General features: G+C 45.2%; 1 pseudogene; it reads right to left on the bottom strand.

Annotated features, from left to right (window-relative positions):
- Positions 1-3,014: 3,014 nt before the first annotated feature.
- On the bottom strand, positions 3,015-3,123 carry LOC138247480 (5S ribosomal RNA; annotated as a pseudogene).
- Positions 3,124-23,043: the final 19,920 nt, after the last annotated feature.

Genomic DNA, 23,043 nt, shown 5'->3' with positions numbered 1-23,043 from the left:
CAATTTAAAACCTGATTTGCGTTGTAAAGTAAACACCACCTCAACATTTATTGCAGGGTTGGAATTACAAAAGGAACACAAAACAGACACAAAGGCCCTCATTCTAACCTTGGCAGACGGCGGAGGCCGTCCGCCAAGGTACCGCCGTCAGAACACCGCACCGCGGTCGAAAGACCGCTGCGGTGATTCTGAGATTTGCCCTGGGCTGGCGGGCGGCCGCCAAAAGGCCGCCCGCCAGCCCAGGGCAAATCAACCTTCCCACTAGGATGCCGGCTCAGAATTGAGCCGGCGGAGTGGGAAGGTGCGACGGGTGCAAAGCAGACACTGAAATACCTTGCGGGGCCCTCTTACGGGGGCCCCTGCAGTGCCATTGGCATGGGCACTGCAGGGGCCCCCAGGGGCCCCGCGGCACCCCCTACCGCCATCCTGTTCATGGCGGGTTTCCCGCCATGAACAGGATGGCGGTAGGGGGTGTCTGAATCCCCATGGCGGCGGAGCGCGCTCCGCCGCCATGGAGGATTCAATGGGGCAGCGGTAAACCGGCGGGAGACCGCCGGTTTACCCTTTCTGACCGCGGCTGAACCGCCGCGGTCAGAATGCCCTCGGGAGCACCGCCAGCCTGTTGGCGGTGCTCCCGTGGTCGGTGACCCTGGCGGTCACCGGCCGCCAGGGTCAGAATGACCCCCAAAGTGTCAGTAAACCTGGGACAATGCCTTTTTAGGTCAAGCGTTAGCATTCGGTCTGCTGTATATTAAAGTATACAATAGAGTGAGTTCCAGCGTTTTGATTTGTTAGTTTCAGTGTCCTTCAAAAATCCTTGCTTGCTTGTGGTCAGTTCTGCCCCTTTGTCTTGCCTTATTTCACCTTGGGAGTAGCAAAAAGTACTGTGTAATTGCGCTATGTCCTGTTTATCTCTTCTGTAAGGTACTTTTTGGGGGCATTTGCCTGTTTCACCTCAACAGTGTGGGTGCTTGTTCAGTCCTTCCTCCCCACCAGCTTCCTCTGTAAACATAAACCAACAGCAGAGGGGGGCTTTTCCAGGGCCAGCTCAACCTCGGTCTCTTTATTTTCAGTCTGTGTGGCAAGAAAAGTCCACTCAGTAATTTACAACGCTAGGAGCTCTAACTCGAGCAAACACGAGAGCATTGCATTCCAAATGCTTGCCATTTGTTTATTGTTTCCTGCTCATTCGGCGCCCGTCACTGATCTCAGCTGCTCGTGTTCAGTTTCGGCTTCACCCTTTGTGCACAGCGCATCTTCCAGTTCAATGAATATCCCTTTGCCATGACACCCCCACGCCACCCCCAGCTTTGTAAACTCCTAACCGGACTTTTCTTGCCACACAAATGAAAAAAAAATGCAGCGCGATCGCGCTATGTAAACCCCAGCGTGATCGCGCTGCGTTTCTTTTTCTTTTCATTTGTGTGGTGAGAAAAATCCAGTTAGGAGTTTACAACGGCAATAGCTCTAACTCGAGCAAATGCGTGACCCGTTGCATTCAAAATGCTTGTTAACTCTTCTATTTAAAATGCTCTGGGTTACGTCCAATTCTCTGATCTTCACATGCTGCAGCAGCCCCTCACCAACCTAGCACAACTATCAGATGGTCCCTCTCACACACTCAATTACAATGGACAACCCTGACTTGACACAGCATGTGCTGCGCCTCCCCGGGCCCCTTCTTAGGGCACGACAAGGAGGAGTCACCAGGGGAGACACTGCTTCTGAACAGCAGCGTTCATTCTCCACTCCCAAGGACGATTAGTTGCTGCTATGCAGGAGTTCTCTCATTGTTATCCCATTGAGTGGCGACACCTTCATTGACTCTGGCCGGGAGAAATATCTCTTTTACACTACCTTAACAAATCCAGAAATAAATGGGAAGGCAAGCCAATGACACCTCTTCTTGCACTTTTTTAGTTAATGGAGAGGCTCTGTCACTCTGTAAATGCCATCTGCAACATATTTGCCATGCCTTACAGGCCGAGGGTGGCCAGTGTTTTCTTTACTTTTGTCAAACCAGGGTCCCACAGAAAGTATTTAGGAGTTGTTGAAAAATCAGATCTTTCCTCATGGAATCCTTTCTCAAACAACATGCACAATAATGCCCCTTCTTACAATACAAGTGAAACTGCAGAGGTCTGTAGTTTAATGCTTAGGACGCAACAGTGAGTAATGTGCTCTCTGCTGGAATGTTTTCCTATGTTGAACAGGTTTTATTCTGCACACGCCCTGCTCACCCATTCTTTCTGTGGTCGATAAATGGATCGTTGAGTTAATGACACCTTTTACAGTGCCATGAAATGCCAGAAAATGCTTTGGAATGCTTTTACAACTCAAATTGTACACACCTTTCCTGTTTTTATTCCCTGTTTCTGGAATGCTCTGCTTTTGGACTCTGTTACACTAGTTGCTGCAACTCATTTCATTCTTCCACACCGAATACATCATCGTCCTTTTATCACATTTCCGACATGCTGTGCTTATTTTTTCCATTTGGTTGCCAATAGTGGGTCCAAGCACTATTTCTTGGGGGCTAAGGCTTATTCATGGCACAAGTCTTAAAGAAAATAAGTGGGGGGACTGACCAAGTTATCCACTATACAAGTGACTTCACAGCACATGACACCACAGCCTGTGAAATCGCACCTGGAATCAAAGGTAGTTGCATCACAACCCATGACCTGACAGGAAATGACATCACAAGAAGTGAGATCTGGTCTTAAGACCTCACGCATATGCTTACCGCAAGAAAGCAAAGCCTTAGCTAGGGATCCCTTTGCCCGTCGTGGAGCAAATGTTTTCTTCAGCTTGGGCCGAGTGTAAAGTGCAGAATAATTGTAAGTTTTCCTTTGTAAAGTGTGTATTTTAGTGTTATTGCTGTTCTTTTTCATTTCTTTTTTTAAGACAGGAAAAAAAAGAGTGCATGAAATAAAAAGTGGAAAATGAAATTAGCGAGGAAGCTGTGTAATTGCGCTAAGACGTGCAGCACCTATTGTCTGCAAGAGGCAAAATGCCTACAGCACCTGGTATTCCCAGGCGGTCTCCCATCCAAGTACTAACCAGGCCTGACCCTGCTTAGTTTCCAAGATCGGGCACATTCAGGGTGGTGTGACCGTAGGCAGGAAAAGCTGCAGCTTCAGCTCTCATCTGCTCACCAAGCCCACCGCCAGGAGCCTGCTGCTCTTAACCGCACCTGCACAGGCTCCTCTTGGGAAGTCGGACATGCGCTCACTGCCGGAGGCCCAATGCCCCAACCACATGGAACACCATTTTTAGGGTCGAGCCTGTGTCGCATGCGCTTGCGCATGCGTTTCGCTTGCAAGACATATTAGTAGTTAGAAAAGGGCTCGGAGCCCCACCCATGTCATGTCACTGTCTTTCATTGGTACATGGGCTTGCCTTTCTAAATCTGCTTGCTTTCATTAGTGGAAGGCATGCATACGTCATGCCTTTTCCAGTGATTAGCCCTCCTCGAGCGCAGCGACCATGTACTGAAAACATGTGAGGCACGCAGTTTTCCGTCCAGTTTGTGGACTACTTTTTATCTTTTTTCGCAGGGCGAGCTCGCTTGGCAGAAGTCGAGCGCTTTGCATGACATCGACCCTGTTACATAGTTAATTGCACTTTTGCCTGTTACGTAGATAATTGCACTTTTGCCGATAGGTTTAATGTGGCAAGAAAAGTCCGGTTGGGAGTTTACAACTGCTAATAGCTCTAACTCTGAGAACTGTGAGACCTGTTGCATTGCAAATGCCATTTTTTTTTTTTGTCAATCATGTTTTAATTAGGTTGAATCTCGTGCAGTCATTACAATAGTCAACAGACCGGTGTTAACAGCTAAACCTAGCTGTTATCGTGACTTACAGTATTACAGTGCATAATAAAAACCGTCACCAGTTCCATTATGATACAAATGCACAACCAGTTCTGATAATAAGAAAACTGAGAAAAGAAGAGATAGAATTTTTTTTAATTATTAACCATGTAACGAGTTGTAAACATAGAGCAGAGCTAGGAGATACATGTCCATCGCATTTAGTATATCTGAACGTCATGTAAGAGAAATGTGTGTCCGTTGCAAGAGACTGGGGTTGCGGATGGTTGAAGACCTTATCCCTCTCTTAAATTTATAAATAAATAAGGTGCAGAGATCTAATTCTAGGTGGGCATACAGTCAGTGGGAGGCCTCTGGATAGATAAGTTACTAATGGACCCCATTTATATTCAAAGTTTTTTAAATCATCTGCAAATATATCCGCCATTATTTCCATGGTCAATGCTCTCCATAGACGGCTCTGCCATTAGTGATCGCCGACGCTTCTAGTTTTTTCCAGGCCAGTGCTATCGCCATTTTAGCGCCCCTAGATAGAGCCACATGATGGCCCTGTCCGCCCCAGTTTGAAACTGGAGAGCGTCATCTCTTAGCCCAAGAAGTGTGCAGCGGGCCGTAATCTCCATGAGATAGCCTAGTATAACTTTGATGTGAGCCAGGATTTCATTACAAAAAGGGCGGATCGTGGGACAGTCCCACCATATATGTCTGAAATCTCCCTGTGCTCCACACCCTCTCCAGCACCGATCAGATGCATTTGGGAATATTTTCTTTAGCTTGGAAAGGTAAAGATACCAGTCATACAAAGTTTTATAATGTGCCTCCCTTAAGGCCATAGAGTAGTTGTGTCTTCGGATGTCTCGGTATTATCTTTCCCATTGAGTATCAAGAATTTCTTCTCCTAATACATGTTCCCAGAAGCGATGGTGGTGGGGCCTTGTCATTTGGCCTGTGGTTGTTAATAAAGCATAGAGCTGGGAGATAGTCCCTTTCGGGGATCCTGTCCTACAAATAAATGTTTCAAAAGGTGTGTATTCCCTTATAGCTGCCTGTTGATTTTCAAGTTTCAGTGCCCATTGACGTAATTGAATATAGCGATAGTATTCAGCTCGTGGAAGATTGAATTCCCTTCTACAGTTTTCAAATGAGATTATGTCCACATTGTAGAATAGATCTGCTAAAATCAAAATCCTCCCTCACGCCATTTATCAAAGGGTCCTGTCTGCAAGGCAGGGGAAAGACTGGTTTAAAATGTAATGGTGTATGTGGGGAAGGGAAGGTCGCCCAGTTTCTTGTTTTTGATATGTCGTCCCAGACCTTAAGTGCCGTTTTTATTGGTGTGCTAAGGTAAGGATTACGGGGTCTGTCTGTTTTATGCTTCCACAGCACATCCCATATCACCCTCCCTACCACCGCCCGGTCCATGTGTAGCCAGTGCTTATCAGATTCCCTAAGGGACCACTCCGTGATCACTCTTAATTGGGCAGCTTTATAATATAATTGAAAGTCTGGCAAACTCAGACCTCCTCTCTCCTTGGGCATACTCAGCATTTTATATGAGAGTCTGTCTCTCTTTCCCTGCCAAATAAATCGCGCCAAAAGGGTGCAGAGAGCTGAAAAGAAGGCACGCCCTACATCCAGCTGGAAACTCTGGGATATATAAAGTATCTTGGGAAGAAGTGTCAATTTAATGGCATCAATCCTTCCCCGCCATGTAAGGTAGGATGGGGCCCATTGTTTTAAAGTATCTTTGATGTGTTTCAGTAGAGGGAAGTAGTTGGACTTATAGAGGTTTGATATGATAGGTGTGATTTTGATACCCAGGTAAGCTATTTCTTTTTTTGCCCACTGATATGGCGTGGTGGCCACCAGCTGCTCCATCTCCAAGAGGGGCATGGTCAGGTTAATCATTTAGGATTTTGAAAGATTTGCCTTAAATCCTGCTACTGCCTCAAACTGTCAGAACTCCTCTTGTAGGGCAGAGGATGAAGAGGCCGGTTCCGTCAGTGTCAGTTGGACGTCATCCTCAAAGAGTGAGATTTTATGTTCTGTTGTCCCAAAGGTGATCCTATGTATAGTGGGTGAGGCCCGAATGCGTGTTGCCAGTGGCTCTATACTCAAAGCGAACAGCAAGGGGCAAAGAGGGCATCCCTGTCTTGTCCCCCCTCATCAATGGAAATGGTGTTGAGCTGGTGCCATTTATCACTACCCTGGAGTAAGGGGCTGCGTATTTGGCTCTTATCATCTGAATAAATGTGTCACAGAACCCATATGCCTGTAGAACCTGGGTCATAAAGGCACAATCTACTCGATTGAATGCCTTCTCAGCATCGAGGCTCAAGAGAATGGTCTTTTTCTTTTAAGCTTTTTCCACTAAGTCTATTATCCTGCAAATGTTGTCGTGTGTCTGACGGGCCTCTACAAATCCTGATTGGTCTGGGTGTATCAAGTCGGGAAGTAGTTCTTCAAGGAGTGATGTTAAGATCCTGGTGTATAGTTTTGAGTCTAAATTCAGAAGAGCTATAGTGCGATATGAGCTACAGAGTTGGGAGTCCGTCCCTGGTTTGGGGATGACTGAGATAATGGATTCACCCATTGTGGGAGTGGTGAACCCTGAGGTACCCATATAGTTAAATAATTTGGTTAGACAGGGGGTCAGTTCCATACTATGGGGGTTATTACATCTTTGGAGGAGGTGTTAATCCGTCCCAAAAGTGACGGTTAAGTGACGGATATACCACCAGCCGTATTACGAGTCCATTATATCCTATGGAACTCGTAATACGGCTGGTGGTATATCTGTCACTTTACCGTCACTTTTGGGACGGTTTAACACCTCCTCCAAAGTTGTAATAGCCCCCTATATGTTTTATAGAATTGGGCTGTCAACCCATCCGGCCCTGGGGATTTATTTAGTTTAAAGCAGTCTATTGCTGTCTGTACCTCTGATTCCTTGATGGGTAACCCTAATTGCTCATTATGTGCATTTGTGACTTTTGGTAGAGCTATATGTTCTAGGTAAGCTGATTGGGTAATTGCAGAAGTGGTTTCTGCTGTGTAGAGATTACGATAGTATCTGCTGAATATGTTTGCCTTTTCTAAGTCTGAATCTGTCAGGCCTCCATTGGGGTGTCTTATGTCCCCTACATATTCCTTTTCTCTTTTCACTCTTAATTGTCTGGCAAGGTGTGAGCCCACTTTGTTACTTTGTTCATATGTCGATCTCTGCAGACGCAGTAGTGTGAGTTCTGCTCTATTGGTATATATAGCGTTTAGTTTCCCCCTCAAGGCTGTCATCGTGAGTTGCAAGGGTAGTGCGGGGTGTGTTTTATGAGCTGCTTCCGCAGCTCGAATTTCTGCCTCTATTCCTAATCGCTCCTGTCTTCTCCGTTTGTTTAGGGCCGTATTTAGGGAGATACATTTCCCCCTCAAAACAGCTTTAAAAGAACCCCATGTTATACTTAAGTTAGTGTCTGCTGGGTAGTTGAATTAATGTATTCCCTGATGGTGGTATGTAGCTCGTCTCTAGAAGGCTTGTCTCTAATCAGGGCAGGTGGGAAGTACCATCTCAGGGTTTTTGATTTGTGCTCCCTCCAGTCTATTGTTAGTTCCATTGGGGCATGGTCTCACAGGGTGATAGAATGAATCGTTGCCTTGAGAAGGTCTTGGATTATCCTTTGGCTAGTGAATACATTATCAATTCTTGAGTACAACCTATGAGTGTGGGAAAAGAAGGTGTAGTCTCTGTCATTGGGGTGAAGTTTCCTCCAGGTGTCAACTAGTCCAGTCTGCACCATTACCTGGTGCAATGCTGACGAAAAGTTCCCAGATGCTGAGCGGTGTGGGTGTCTACTGTCTTGGTGTGCATGCCATGTAAGGTTAAAGTGTCCCATCAAGAGTATGTCCCCCTCCTCAAAGAAGCCTTATGTTTCTAGGCACCTGCGTAGGAATTGGTCTTACTGTGTGTTGGGTGTGTATATTGAAGCGAAAGATACTCGACGGCCTCTCAATACTCCTTTCACCATCACATAGCGTCCGTCCTTATCAGCATGTAAGGCTGTAGGATGGAATTGTAGGCCTTGATGGAGCATGAGTGCTACTCTGTTGTGTTTCAACGCTGCTGATGATTGAAAGGTGTTGTGGGTACTGTTTATGTTTAAGCCTATGGTCTTCTCCTTTTTTAAGATGAGTTTCTTGTAGCGCTATTAAGTCATAGTGGTTGTCTGTTAAATATTTCCATACTTTGTGGTGCTTCACTGGTGCGTTTAACCCTTTGACATTCCAGGTGAGTACTGTCACTACCATTCCGTCAGGGAGGGTGTGGTCGTCTATTTGCCGCTATTGTTGTGCTGAAGCAAGATCTATTGTGCCCTGTCTGTGGAGTACTGTCTCGCAGTCTATGAAACGTCAATGCGGGATAGCTCCTCCTCATCTTTCCCCTGCTTGGGTCTGTATCTCGACTCTTGTTTATTGTACATGGTCTCCCAACTCCTAAACAAAACTGAACAACGAACAATTGAAGGACAACAGGTCCTATTTGTGTAAGACTCCAGTAGTCTATTAACAACGTTTTGAATGCAGGCCTTATTAGCTCATCGGTTGGTCATTTTTGGGCTTCAGCAGAGTAAGTGTGAGGTAGTGGGGGGCTGGTTGATGTTTGAGGTTTGATGAGGGAAGGTTTGTAGGTGTATCGCTGCATTAACCTGGTGCAACCTGGTGCATCTTCCTCTCTTAGACCGCGTCTATGTGCTCGAGGGTTTTTCCCGGGCCGCCATCGTCCATGATTAGTGGTTTGTTTCTGACTTTGTTTTTGACTTGTCTCCGCAGGATCCTCCCTACCATGTTCTCAAGATTGGGGAATACCAAGTATCGTCAGAGCCCTTGTGAGGTCTGTTACATGATAAGATCTATTATTTAATAAGAAGGCCAAGCCAAAGGGGAAAGTCCAGTGGTATCATATATGGTCTTCCCTCAGTCTGTCCGTGACAGGCCAGAATTGTTGTCTTCGAGCAAGGGTGGCTGGTGCTATATCTTGGAATACGGTGCAGGTTTCTCCCTGAAATGTCACTTTGTCTATCTTTCTTGAGGCTTGTAGAATGGCTTATTTTACTTTGAAGGAGTGTAGCTTAACAAGAATGTCTCTCGGTCGTCTCTTGTCCGCAGAGGTGGCGCTGCCTACTCTGCGGATTCTATCCATCTTTATCTTGAGCTGTATTTTGCTAATGGTCTCCTGGAATAGGCCTAACACAAATGCTTCAAGGTCCGGCCCCTCCGCACTTTCTGCGAGATTCCTAATCCTGATGTTGTACCTGTTTTCCATGTGTTCTTGTTTAAGTGTCGATGAGTGAAGGTCCGTCTGGAGTGTCTGCATGAGGGCGTTAAGTTGTTTAAGGCGATTTTCCATTTCTTCAGTTTTTGCCTCAGCATCTAAAATGCGGGTGCCTACAGAGTCTACATCTTGTCACAAAGAGGAGAATTTGTCTTCAGTTCTTGTCTCAGCTCTTTTTTAAAGTCTCTCAAGGAGGTCATGAGGTCTTCCTGTGTGAGGGCCATCTCCTTTTTCTGTTGTATGATGCCCCCCTCCGAAGGTGAGAAGTAGTTGGAGGCTCTGTTAGAGTTCTGTTTCTTGGGAGGCATGAATAGGGGATGAGTAATCCTGACTATTGCAATGGTTATTGCTCGTTCTGCAGTTTCCCTTTACATCAGCTCCTCGCCTTCTTCCAATAAGGGTCTCTCACTCATAAGGGTTGCCACTCTGCACTGTAAGCTGCACTCTGTTATAGCAGAATCGTTGCACCCAGATATCGAGGATTTATCTGCTGTGGGCCCCTCATCCCCTTCTTCCGAGGGGAAACACTCAACTGTCCTCGGGTTTGCTCCCGATGCGCTGCCAGCTCCAGGCCATGACACTGCCTGAACGCAAGCTTCGGTGGACTGCATGTAATAAAAATGTTCAGTTCCTCTCTGCCTGCCAGGAAGCCCCTGGCCCACTCCTCATGTTGGCGCGTCTCAGTCCTCCAGCCCGGTTGCCATTTTAAGGTCAAGCAGACGCGTGCCTGGCCTTGCTTTTTGAGAGGGGTCTCTCCAGTGAGGCCCCATTCACTGCGTGCGTGCTCCAGTTGCCACCCACTCTCCCGGTGCAATGGCGCTCACAATGGAAAGGGGGTGGGAGGGGGCAGGCCGCCCTCAGTGCTTCACCCACCTTCGCAGTCGTTTCTGGCCTCCGAGCTTTCCGTGCTGTTTCCAAGGCCCGGGCTTGAGGTCTGAGGGGCGAGGGGCCTTTTCACGGCTCTCTCAGCGTCGGTAGCATCATCGTCGCCCCCAAAAAGTTCTGGTTTGCTCTGCCACTCCTCACATCTCACCAACTCGAGATTCACACATTGATTGTCACCAAAATGCCCAGTTTTTATGCAACGGATAGCAGAGCCAAAAGGAATTACGTCCCGGCGGCCATCTTGGCAAGCCCCGCCCTCGACAATGTATTTTTTCATATTATACTGAACACAAGGATATTTCTTTCTAATCCTGAGCACCTTTCTCCAATTGCTGCTGTCAAGGTGAAGTCATCCTCAAAAGTCCTAATGATGCCAGTTTTCTGAAATATTTTGCCACATCCATTTTGAGCATCTGTGCTGTGCTGTAATTCTCCAAGGTACAGTACAATTGAAATGTGGTTGATTTTTTTATTTATATTTGTTAGGTGCTCCTGGCAGCCACACATAATACCACTCAGATTAGAGGCGGATCTAGAACATACCAAAATAGGACATGCATTGACATGAGAATTGCCGCAGTGACTCATAGCAAGACATATACCAATGCAGGAAAACCATGATGTAGTGCATCATGTGTCCATTCCAAATGCGTGCAGGTGGTGAGGCGGGCAGACCCTGGGAAGAAGCACTAGGGAATGAAATCAAGGTGAAACCAACACTTCAAGCATGCTTCACTGTTTTATGATTACCCCTCCCTGTATGTCAGTTCTGCCTGTGCTGGGATAGGTCTCACCCTTCGGCATCAGCACTTGTCCTTATCCTCAAGTAAGACTGGCATCCGATTAAGCTTCTAATACGTTTCCATAAAATTGTCCCACATTGTGTATCATGTACCTAATTCCAGCCACCTCCACACATACACAAAACCTGCAATGTGTTGATTTAGGTAGAGCCCACTTTTGTAAGTGTATCTATTAATTGGTCATCAGAGGAGTAGCCACAGACTTCCAGGCCACTGCAGTGCGCCATTTCACCAGCACTTTCGCCAAGTCCAGGAATATACACACATGCTTGCGTTGTTTTTTGGGAGCACCATCAACCCCAAAAGGCACATTGTTATGTCCTTTGGAACCAACCTCCCCATCCTTTCAGACAAACATCAAAGCAGCTCTTCCCAGAACTATGATATCACTGAACATGACCATACTGTTAGACCTGGCATCCTTGGGGGTAGTCTCCCCTGTCTTTGTTGCCTCTGCTTCCGATGTTTTGACTGTGTTGTGGACTCTGTCTTTGCTGGTTTTGGTACTCTGGGCACTTCACCACTGCTGACCAGTGCTAAAGTGCAAGTGCTCCCTGGATAAATTGCATGTTTAGTTGACTTTTCCATGATTGGCATATTGTTTTACTAATAAGTCCCTAGTAAGGTGCACCAGAGGTGCCCAGTGCCTGTAAATCAAATGCTACTAGTTGGCCTGCAGCACTAGCTGTGCCACCCACATGAATAGCCCTGTAAACATGGCTCAGACCTGCCACTGCAGTGTCTGTGTGTGTAGTTTTAACCTGTCAACTTGACCTGGCAAGTGTACCCACTTGCCAGGCCCAAACCTTCCCTTTTTACACATGTAAGCCACCCATAAGGTAGGCCCTAGGTAGCCCCATGGGCAGGGTGCAATACATTATAAAGGTAGGACATGTACTGATGAGTTTTATATGTCCTGACAGTGAAATACTGCCAAATTCGGGTTTCACTGTTGCAAGGCCTATCTCTCCCATAGTTTAACATGGGGGCTGCCATTAAATATCTTTTAAGTGCGGTTTCCCTTTGGGAACAGATAGAGATGTGGAGCTTTGGGTCTCTGAACTCACAATTTAAAAATACATCCTTTAGTAAAGTTGTTTTTTAAATTGTCTGTTTGAAAATGCCACTTTTAGAAAGTGGACATTTTCCTGCTTAAACAATTCTGTGACTCTGCTTGCTTTAGTATTCCCTGCCTGGATCAGACTGACAGTTGTGTTGTTTGTGAGTCTCCACTGGACAGTGACACAAAGGGAAGTGCGGTGTAGCCTGCATATCCCGATGGGCCAGCTGGGCTAGAGTGAAGGGAGGAGTGGTCACTTAAGCCTAAAAGGGCTGTGCCTGCTCTCACACACTGCTGGTGTGTGTCTGGGGCCAGCCTGGGCAAGGCAGGATCTTATGAAGAACAGAGACTGTCCTTTGAAGTTTGCTTACTTCAAAGACAGAAAGAGGTATAAGTAGTGGACCCAAACCCCCAAATTTTCAGATTACTTCTAGATTCAAGAGGAACCGCTGCCAAGGAGAAGAGCTGAAGAGCTGGAGGATGCCCTTTTGCTTGTGACTGTGCTTCTCCGGGTTGGCCTACAGTTGCTGTTTCTGCCTGAAAGAGGACAAAGGCTGTACTTTGTGGTATATTCCCTGTCAATGTCTCCAAGGGCTTGGACTGAGTTTGCCTACTGTTTTGAAGTCTTAGGACCATCAAAGACTTCCTCTGCCAGCACCTGGACTCTCTGCTGAGACTTCTACACTGCCACGTGGTGCCCTATCCAGTCCCTGGGCCCTTGAACAGTGAAGATGGTAGAACAAGGACTGAAATCCACGCACAGGAAGCCGTGCAGGGAAAATTTAGACACGCCACCTGCAGCGTGGCTGTAAAAATGATGTGCTATCTTCCTCGCAGCTGAAATTGACGCACCACCTTCAGCGCAACTGGGAAATTGACGCATCACCTGCATCACTGCTGGAGAAATTATGTAACACCCGCTTGCGGCTGCTAAAATCGACGCAAACCCCATGCAGCGAGATTTTCCATTACTGTGCTGCCCGATTTTGAATGCATCATCAGTGGGCATCAAAATCAACGTGAACCTGCGCTGACCTGAGGTGCCCCATCTGGAAACCAACGCATTGTTCTCTTGCGGGAGAGAAAAACGATGCATTGCCTACCCGAACAGAGAAGAAAAGATGCCCCGCCTCACTTGCGAGTAAAGAATCAACGCATCGCTGTCTTTTCCAACGCACGCTCACCCATGCGGCTTTATTTTTATGCAAACCAGGTACTTTGTGTAACAACAATGTTTCCATTGTTTTCTATGAAGTAAGATTCTATTATTTGGAAAATTCATAACTTTACTTGTGTTTGTTGGATTTCTGTCGGTTTGACTTTTTTTCTAAACTGGTGTGGTGTTCACTTTGCAGTGTTTTCACTGTGTTACTGTGTGTTTTGGTACTTTGGTACTTTACACATTGCCTTTGAGATAAGCCTGACTGCTTGTGCCAAGCTACCAAGGGGGTGATGAGGGGTTATCTTAAGTGAGTATCTCCCTTGCCCTGACTAGAGTGAGGATCTCTGTTTGGACAGAGTGCAAACTGACTCCTAACACCTACCATTTGCATAACGTTTCATAGCTGCTACGTTACCCAAGTCGATGAATGATGTACTCCTCCAGTCCAGGTTTTTTCCTTTGATTTATGGGGCTTGAAGTCATGTTTTATTATGGAATAAACAAGTCTGCGAGTCCCAGTATTCAAAGAAAAAACCTGGACTAGAGAAACGCATCACATATGGGCCTGGAAAACCTGACAGTTTACCTCTGTTTCTGCACACCAATGGTATACAGTCGACACCCAATACATTTGTCCTATTCGCTTCAGGGTCAGATCTGTATGGTGTACACAATTGAATTCTGTGTATTTTGGCCTAGAGTTTTGGAGATCAATTTCACACTGCTGAGGCATTTGCCCAGCTCTCTGTGGATAGTTCCTAACTTATGTGCATCTTCCACTACTCTTTTAGAGACTTCATGTGATTTCCAGGCTGCTGTATCAAATAGGAGTATAGTGAGTAACCACCTTTCTAGACTTACCATGTGTCACCATGGCCTGTACAGTCATCAAAGTGACTGGTACCTTGTGTCCACTGTTCCAGGACTCCGTCACTTGTTGTACTAAGGCATTATACAATACAAACTGCAATTGGCCTAACTTATACGCCTTTCTTAGGTAGTCAAATGGTCCTAGTGTCATCTCCATAATCTAGCCATCTCATACCTGAACGCCTGGCTCCAGCCCAAGGCGTATGTTATAGATTGCTTCTAGTCATGTGCACCCTGCTAAGGACCACAGAGGCAGCTGTGGTGTATATGGGAGAGCCGTCTTTCTCTTTGCACATGTCTGATAACACCATAATACCACTCTCTGTAATACCTTCTCTCCCACTGGTACTTCATACCTACTCAACTGAGCCATTTTATTGTGTACTTCAAAATCTTTGGCTGCTCCCACCACTGCAAGGGCCAGTCGAGTTGTGCTGCTACATAATACAGCTCATAATTGGGGATGCCCATTCCACTTTCCATAATAAGCACATACAGTGCCTCCATTGCTACCCAACAATGGCCCATAGAGATAAGGAAGAACTGTAGCTCTATTAGGAAGGACGTCTTGAGCACCACTGGCAAAGCCGCAAATAAATATAATAGCCCTGGCAATACCAACATATTTGCAATAGCTATGCTTTTCAGAGTCCACAACAACAGGGGGGTCCAGAATGACAGTGTCTGTCAGATCAATGTGATCACCCTATTTAGATTGCCATCAATCAAGCCATTCAGTAGTAAGTATTCACTCCAAATACTTGATGGTATTTAACCCAGGAGTTGAACCCTGTGCTCTTCTGGTGATCTAATTAAGGGAAACAAACAGGACGTTTGTTGAAAGCTTTTTTACCATCAAGAAGGCCAACCAGTACTCTACATGCAGGCTCCTAGACAAGTCCATAACTCAAAATATTCATTGAAATTCAAGAATCTGTTCCATCCTGTAATATACTCATTGCGGGCCTTGTGTATTATGGAATGGACTATTGGGATGAAGCTGTTCACCACCACTTTCTCTAGAATTTTGTAGTCTATATTTAATAACAAAAGTGGGTGATACCTGTAAGGGGTTCCGCCCTTGCTTCAATAAAACAACAATCAGTGCCTTCTTCATGGAGGTGGGTAACTGCCCTGTCTTTTTTAGCTGTTTTGTACACCTGTGGTAATTGGGGTACAAGTCTGAGAAGTAGGTTGCATACATTAAAACCTCCTATCTTGCATGGGTTCAATTGGGATTCTGAGGCTAGCTTGCTTAACTTGTCCAGTATGGTTCTGTGCTCCAACTTAGTCTGCGTGAGCAATAAAACCTCCCACGCTCTATTGACATCAACTCTCTCTGCAAAGCCTGATTCACTCAGTACATTGTTTTAGTAAAAAAGCTCCTCAGCTTTTAGTTAAAAGCATCCCATTTCACCATTGTTGATGAAGTATTGTTTATCGTTTTGTTTCTTCAACCACTGAAGAGCTGAATGTGGGACTCTGGAGAGTCTCCAAATGTAATCTCCATGTGGCCAGACGTGAGGGTGATAACTACCAAAGAACATATAATTGTAAGGGGACAGTGATCAGAAAGTGCGTATCCCAAACAGTCCACATCAATCACCCTCCCAGTGGCTCCAGCATTTCAGTAGGGTAAATCTATACATATGTGCAGTCTATGTAGCTCAAAATAGAACAAATATTCCTTATCTTTGAGATACAACCATCTCCATGCATCTACTGTATAAGACATTGCTTCACTGTCAAGGATTAATCCCTTTGCAAGGGCTGAGTTGGGTTGTTCATCATTTCAGGGACACCCCCAAGGGTACTTGTTTGATAGTTAAGAAGGATTGAGTATAAGTAGTCAGAAATCTGTGTTTAGAGCATATACTGTTACCAGTGAGAAAGCAGCTCCCTCTAGAACATGCTGTGGGCAAATATTTCACCCAAAGCATTACAAATTGCTAATCATGCAACTGGACAGCTAAAGAACAAGGAACATATCTGTAGATCTCGAAGAAAGACTGGTACTGTGGTGCACTGCAGTTGTATGCCCGCACCTGATCCACAGCACAGATTAAAGGTGGGAGCGATTGCCTAAACCAGCAGTGGTCCCCCACACCCTGATCAGTGGTGAGCACCACTGCGGACACGAGCGAGGACAAAGCCCCTTTCTAACTGGAAGACCATGCAGTAAGTATCTTTCTAGCATTTACAAATTGGTACCAGGCACCCCATGTTCCTCACCCCTGCTGGGAAACCTTGATGCGGCTCACAGCCCGATTCGCAGCACAGAATATAAATTGCAGCGATAGCTTTAACCAGTGGCAGTTCCCCACCTGAATCAGCGATGAGCACCACTATGGACGCTGGTAAGAACAAAGGTCCTTGCTGTCTGCTGACTGCGAGCCTATGCACTGTGTGGCCTACTAAAGTAAACACCTGATTCCTTTCTGCACTCCCCCTCTCTCCCAGCTGGCTCTCCCTATAGGCAGGAAACCTTGCAGTACCTTGCAGTCTATGCCTGAGTGCACCTGTAATAATAATGTCTGTGATCACCTCACTAGCGACTAACCCGAACCCTGATCTGTGTTGCAGTGCTGAAGGAGGAGAAAGCCCTGTGATATGTAGTGAAAGAAGATAAGTGGAATTCACCCGGACCTCCCAGGCTGATCACCAGTCGACGCGCCTGACCCCACATTATTGCTGAAACTGTTTAGGTGTTGGTTGAGGTAGAGTGAGGGAAGACACACAGACTACCAACTGCTAATCATCCCTAACAAGCACCCTCAATCCAAGCACCAGATCAGACTCACCGTGGTGCACCAAGCTGTATAAGCTAAATAAAACAAAAGTACTCACCAACATAAGCCAACTATCCTAAATTCTGCAACCACATCAAAATGACAATACAGCGCTAATCAAGACTCAAAAACACTCAACCTAAACCTCAAACAGCCTTGAGACTTGAACGACAATAAACTCTTCGCCTCACATTTCCCTTCAGTTTTGTGTGATGGATTTAGTGCTTTCAGAAGTGATATCTGGTGTCTCTCAACTCAGGAAGGCTCTTGGACACCTGCCTTGACAGTTACCATTTAATCAGATAGTGGCTCGAGAGATCATTAACTCGGGGCCCAATACCGGACTTTCTTTCTGGAAACATGACAGGCCTCAGAGGGACCAATGTGAAGGAGAGAGAAAACAGAGCTAGAGTGAAACATTCAAAACAAACTCCTCCTGTCTCAGATTCCCCAGAGAAAGAAAAACCAGACTCTTCCTTCACATTAGAGGCCATTCTAGAAAAACTGAACACAGTGCATAAAATAGCCAAAAACACCAAAACAAACACTGGCATGCTTCAAGTCAAGGTTGTAGGGATTCATAAAGACCTGAGGAAGTTAACTGTAAGAATCTCTAATGCTGAGAGGAGAATTCTTCTGTCGAAGACTACAGAAATGTCCAACCCAAATAGCTACAAGGCTTGGAGAGGTCAGTTTCCTTGCGAAAGCGTGAAATTACAGATCTCAAAGACAAAGATTGGAGGAGCAACCTGCATATATTTGTGCTACCAAAGGGAATCGAAAATGCATCCAACGTGATAGTGGACTTCTTAATTGCTTGGATCCCCAAAGTACTTAAAATCTCTTTCAACAAAGACTTTGAGATTGAAAGAGCCCACAGGGTTCTAACCTTTAAGCCTAAGAACCTGTCAGCCCCACGACCTTTGATCTCCAAATAGCTACAGCACCAACACACAAAGCAAATATTAGCTCACGTGAGGAAAATTAAGGTGATAAACTGGCAAGACTATAAAATGTCCATATCTCAAGACTGCAAAATAAACTGTCATCGTAAGGTATCCACAGCGTCCTCCACAATGGCGGTCTGACCTGGTATAGAAACTAAGGGCCTCATTTACTAGAAACTGGTGCATTCGAATCAATGCGCCAGTTGTCTTGCACTGCCCTGTGCCCCCCTACTGACACCATGGTAACTCTGTATTTACTATATAGAGCTCCATGGTGCACAGTGTCCACAGATGCGTCAGAAATTCTGACACATCTGTGGAGCTAAACTGATGCATTGCTGGACTAGCGTAAAAAAAAAAATGATGCTACTCCAGCAATGTCAGGAGGTCCTCATTGAAAAAAGACCTGCGTCCAATTAACACCTGCTCTGAGCAGGCGTTAAGAAAATGATGCTGTGAAGGTACAGAACAACCCAGTGAAATCTTGTAGATTTCACTCCACCAGTTCTGTGTGGCTTCTAACAGGGGAATGCCTACTTTGCATACATTATACCTGGCACAGATATAATGTGGTGCAAGTCTTTACAAAGTGGTGCATTGGTCCAGTTGTGCAAGTTTGTAAATGTAGCGCACTGGAGGGGGATGCTTTGCGCCACTGCAGCGTCAAAAAATGATGCAATGGTGGCCCAAGGGGCTTGTAAATAAGCCCCTCAATGTTTTTGCTTACAATGCTCATACTTACACTCACATATGACTGTGCCAACCACTCACAAGGCACAAATGTGGTCTCCTCTAGGTGAGATCTGTGATGGTATATTCATTCATGGTTTGGTTTAGAATGTGCATACCGATATCTTCAAAATGGACCTCAACATATCTTTTTATGCTGACAGGTATCCTCTTTTTACCCTCTTATTATGCTTACCTCTTGTTCTTATACACAACACTACAATATGCAAATTGCATTGGTTGAGATACTCTCTATTAATATGTTGAATACATGTAATCTTTGTAATGCCATCCTGGATTTAAGTTTATGATCACATATATGCTTTATAGACTATGGTATTGGATTCCAAACTGCACTATGATGTTCCCTTGAGCCAGCGTGCGTTTTTACTTTCCACCACATTGGACAATCCACTTCTGGTCACAAGATGTTATGATTCTCTCCAACTGAATCAACCACTTCCTCCTATATGTATCCTCAGGGGTGATACACACTGCCCAGATAACACATATAACCACAGCTGAACTCCCATTTATCCACCACTACATATCTGTATGATTGCTTTGGCAACTGGCCCCTCATACCAAATACTGCCACCACCAGCTGTCTTCCACTATGCATTCCCCACTGCACACCATCTCTGACAGGCACTTCCTGGTGGAAGGGGGTCAAGATCACCAGCCAGTGATCCTAGAACCCATGTGAGTTCTCCAAGTTGGTTGTTATTACCCTTTTTTGCTTTCCTCTCCTTCACCCTCCTCCCCTACTGACCCAGTGAGCTACCGTTAAAAATAAGGTAGATATCAGAGAAGTCAAAGGCCTCACCCGGGCCCCTTCAACCCAAAACACTGACCATTCATCCCAACAACTACCAAGATAATCGCTAAACATTGTTTTCCTGAACACCAAGGGGTTGAATCATCCAGTTAAAAGAACTAAAATACTGTACACCTGCCTGGTGACATAATACTACTTCAAGAAACGCAAATCGGGTTTAAAGAAGCCCTGTCAAGGAGGAAAGGATAGGTTGCAGAAGTGACCCGCTCAGAAGCATGCAGGAAAAAAATGGGGTACTTACCCTACTCTCTAAAAAATGTGCCTTTCATGTTATTTCCTCAGAATATGATATCAGTGGTAGATGGCTAATTTTAAAACTTAAAAATGATGAACATGACCTCTGTGTAATAAACATCTACGCAGCCAACGTAGATGTCCCTCTATTCTGGGTCACGCCCAACAAGTAATTAGCAGTCGTCCCATGAAACTCAGAAACGGTCTTGGGAGGTGATTTTAACTTCCCAATGGACCCTATTTTAGACTGTCATTCAGCTTTAAAATTCAGACCCCTTAAGGCACACAAACAGATGCTTAATCTGATCACTACACACCGTCTTCTGGACGTATGGAGGATACACTATCCGAAAGGCAATGGATTTACCTTTTTCTCACCACCTTACTCAAGTTTCTCTCTCATTGACTGTCTTTTAGTAGATGCCTCCCTCATCCAAGCCACCTCAAAAGCCATGATACCCCCTGGTAGACCTGACAGTCTTAGGGTGGTCATTCCCCCAACTTTTTGCCTACCTCCCTCCAATTTTTTGACACTGCTTTTGCTGGCTTTAGGACTCTGCACACTTTACCACTGCTAACCAGTGCTAAAGTGCATATGCTCTCGCCCTTAAACATGGTAACATTGGTTCATACCCAATTGGCATATTTGGTTTACTTCTAAGTCCCCAGTAAAGTGCATTACATGTTCCAAGGGCCTGTAAATTAAATGCTACTAGTAGGCCTGCAGCAATGATTGTGCCACCAACCTAGGAAGCCCCTTAACCATGTTTCAGGCATGCCATTGGAAGGCCTGTGTATGCAGTTTCAATGCCACTTTGACATGCCATTCAAAAGTACTTGCCAAACCATAAACACCCCTTTTTCTACATATAAGTCACCCCTAAGGTAGGCCCTAGGTAACCCAGAGGGCAGGGTACCATGTAGGTAAAAGGCAGGACATGTACATATGTGGTTTATATGTCCTGGTAGGGGAAAACACCTACATTTGTTTTCGACTACTGTGAGGCCCACTCCTTTCCTAGGCTAGCATTAGGTCTGCACTCAAATACATTTTGAGTGGTAGATTCTGATCTGGAGGAGTAAACAGGTCATATTTAATATGGCCGGAATGATAATAGAAAATCCTGCTTATTGGTGAGGTTGGATTTTATATTACTATTTTACAAATGCCACTTTTAGAAAGTGAGCATTTCTCTGCACTTAAAACCGTCTGTGCCTTACATCCTGTTTCCAATCAACATCTGGACTGGGCTGGTTGACAGTTTCCTTGTGCATTACACCCAGACAACCACAAACACAGGACACCCAGTCACACCTGCACTCATCTGCATAGTGAATGGGTCTTCCTAGGCTGAAAGGGTGGAGGGCCTAGCACTTACAATATAAAAGGCTAGTGGCCTGCCCTCACCCAATGGACTGCCAAACCCTCTACTGGGACCCTGGCAGACAGGATTTCACTGAAAGGGGAACTTTGCACTTCAAAACCACCCTTTGAAGTCTCCCCCACTTCAAAGGCATTTTTGGGTATACAAACTGGGTCTCTGACGCTGCCAACTTAGGCACTTCTATATTCACACCTGCAACCTGTCAAGAGGAACTGCCAGGCTGCCAAAGGACTCATCTGGACTGCTTTGCTGAGAAGGACTGCTGCCCTGCTGTTGCCTTGCTGGCCTCTGACTGCTGGGAAGGACTCTGCCTTCCCCAAAAGTGATCTCCATGGGCTTGGATTGAGCTTGCCTCCAGTTCTGAATTCTCAGGGCCAACAAAGACTTCCCCAGCTAGCTTTTTGCTAGTTTCTGGCTTCAGCAACGCCGGAACGACTTCAGCGATGCCAGCGAAGCCACAGCCTGCTCTGGCTCCATGGACCTCGCTGCACGCAACAACCATGGCCCGCAACGCAAATTCGGTGTTGCCCGACTCCGCTGACATCACTCAGGGTCCTTGCAACACTGCAAAGTCAACACATCATGTCCTGACTGACCAGAACTAGCGACACCGCCAGACCACAAAGGATCAACGCATCGCGGATGATGCCACATCATCTCCCATGGCATTCAGATAGAACAGACGCCTCACCCCCACCTGCCTCGCAGCGCAGAACCGACGCCTCATCTCCTCGGATGCCACAAGGGACCTCATTCCTACTCCGTGTGACATCCTTGTTCTTCATTTTTCAAAGGTACTGTACCTGGGTGACCAGCACTGGTGGTGTTATTTTGTTGAAACAACTCCGTCAACAACGCAGTGATAACCCCATTTGTTTCTAGGCACTTTAGTTAGATTTAATCTTTAAAAATTCATAACTCTGCTTGTGTACATTGGATTTTCATCGTTTTTACCCTATTTTATTTAGATAAATATTATCTATTTTTCTAAACTTGTGTGGTGTATTTTTGTGGTATTTTCACTGTGTTACTGTCTGATTTATTGCACAAATACTTTACACATTGCCTTCTAAGTTAAGCCTGACTGCTCAGTGCCAAGCTACCAGAGGGTGGCACAGGATAATTTGGATTGTTTGTGACTTACCTCAACTAGGATTGTGGTTGTGGCCCCTACTTGGACAAGGGTGTATACCTCTGTCAACTAGAGACCCCATTTCTAACATACCATATTCTCGTTTTAGATTATGCAGTTTTCTCAACGTCAATTCTAAACCTGCCCAATAAAGAAAATCACTCTATCCTGCATTTAAATGAAGAAACCCTAGAAAAGAAAGATGACATACTAGACCTACAAAATTAAATCAAGCTATATTTTAAATAACACAAACCCTATGTGACTTCCCCAATTGTTCTATGGGCCATGTTAAAAAGCACCATGGGAGGACAACTCCTTAAAGAAACAACGTTGTTAAAGCGGCGCTACAAAAACTAGGAGACGCAATCAAAAAGAAATAAATATTATTCAGTCACTCCAAAGATAGTAAGCTACTAAATGACATAAAGCAATTAAAATAAGACTATAACACTATAGTCAACATAATTGTAAATAAATGCTAAAAAATGCAAAATATTATTATTCTTCAACAGAGCCTGGAAGGCCTTAGTGCCGACACTCAAATTTAAAAATGTCACTAACCACATCACACACATTAAAGCAAAGGACGGGTCTCCCAAATTCAAAAGCAAAGAAATCCTAGAAGTATTTAAGGACTTTTGTGCAAGCTTATATAGCACTCAGACCACGAGTAATAAAGAAGATTGTAAAGCATTCCTCTGCTCTTTCCCAATTAAATCAGCCTCTGAGGCAGATAGAGCCTGCCTAAACAAATCAATAGAAACCACAGAAAGTGTCAATGCATACAATCTATCTGTTCAGGAAAAATCTCCGTGCCCCGACTGTTTCCCCATCATCATTTACAAAAAATTAAACTATTGAAGTCTATAATTAAACCACCAAAGAACACCCCTGATCACTTTGTCCCTCATAGGAGAGTCTATGGCACTACTGATGAGACCTTGATCATGGTAATTCCTAAAGAGGATAAGGACCACTTAGACCACTGAAATTTTCGACCAATCTCACACTTAAATATGGAATCAAAATATTTGCAAAAATA

This window comes from Pleurodeles waltl, chromosome 7 (assembly GCF_031143425.1).
Source record: "Pleurodeles waltl isolate 20211129_DDA chromosome 7, aPleWal1.hap1.20221129, whole genome shotgun sequence".
NCBI classification, from domain to species: domain Eukaryota; kingdom Metazoa; phylum Chordata; class Amphibia; order Caudata; family Salamandridae; genus Pleurodeles; species Pleurodeles waltl.
The sequence above is the reverse complement of the archived record's forward strand: the minus strand, read 5'-3'. Positions and strand labels throughout refer to the sequence as shown.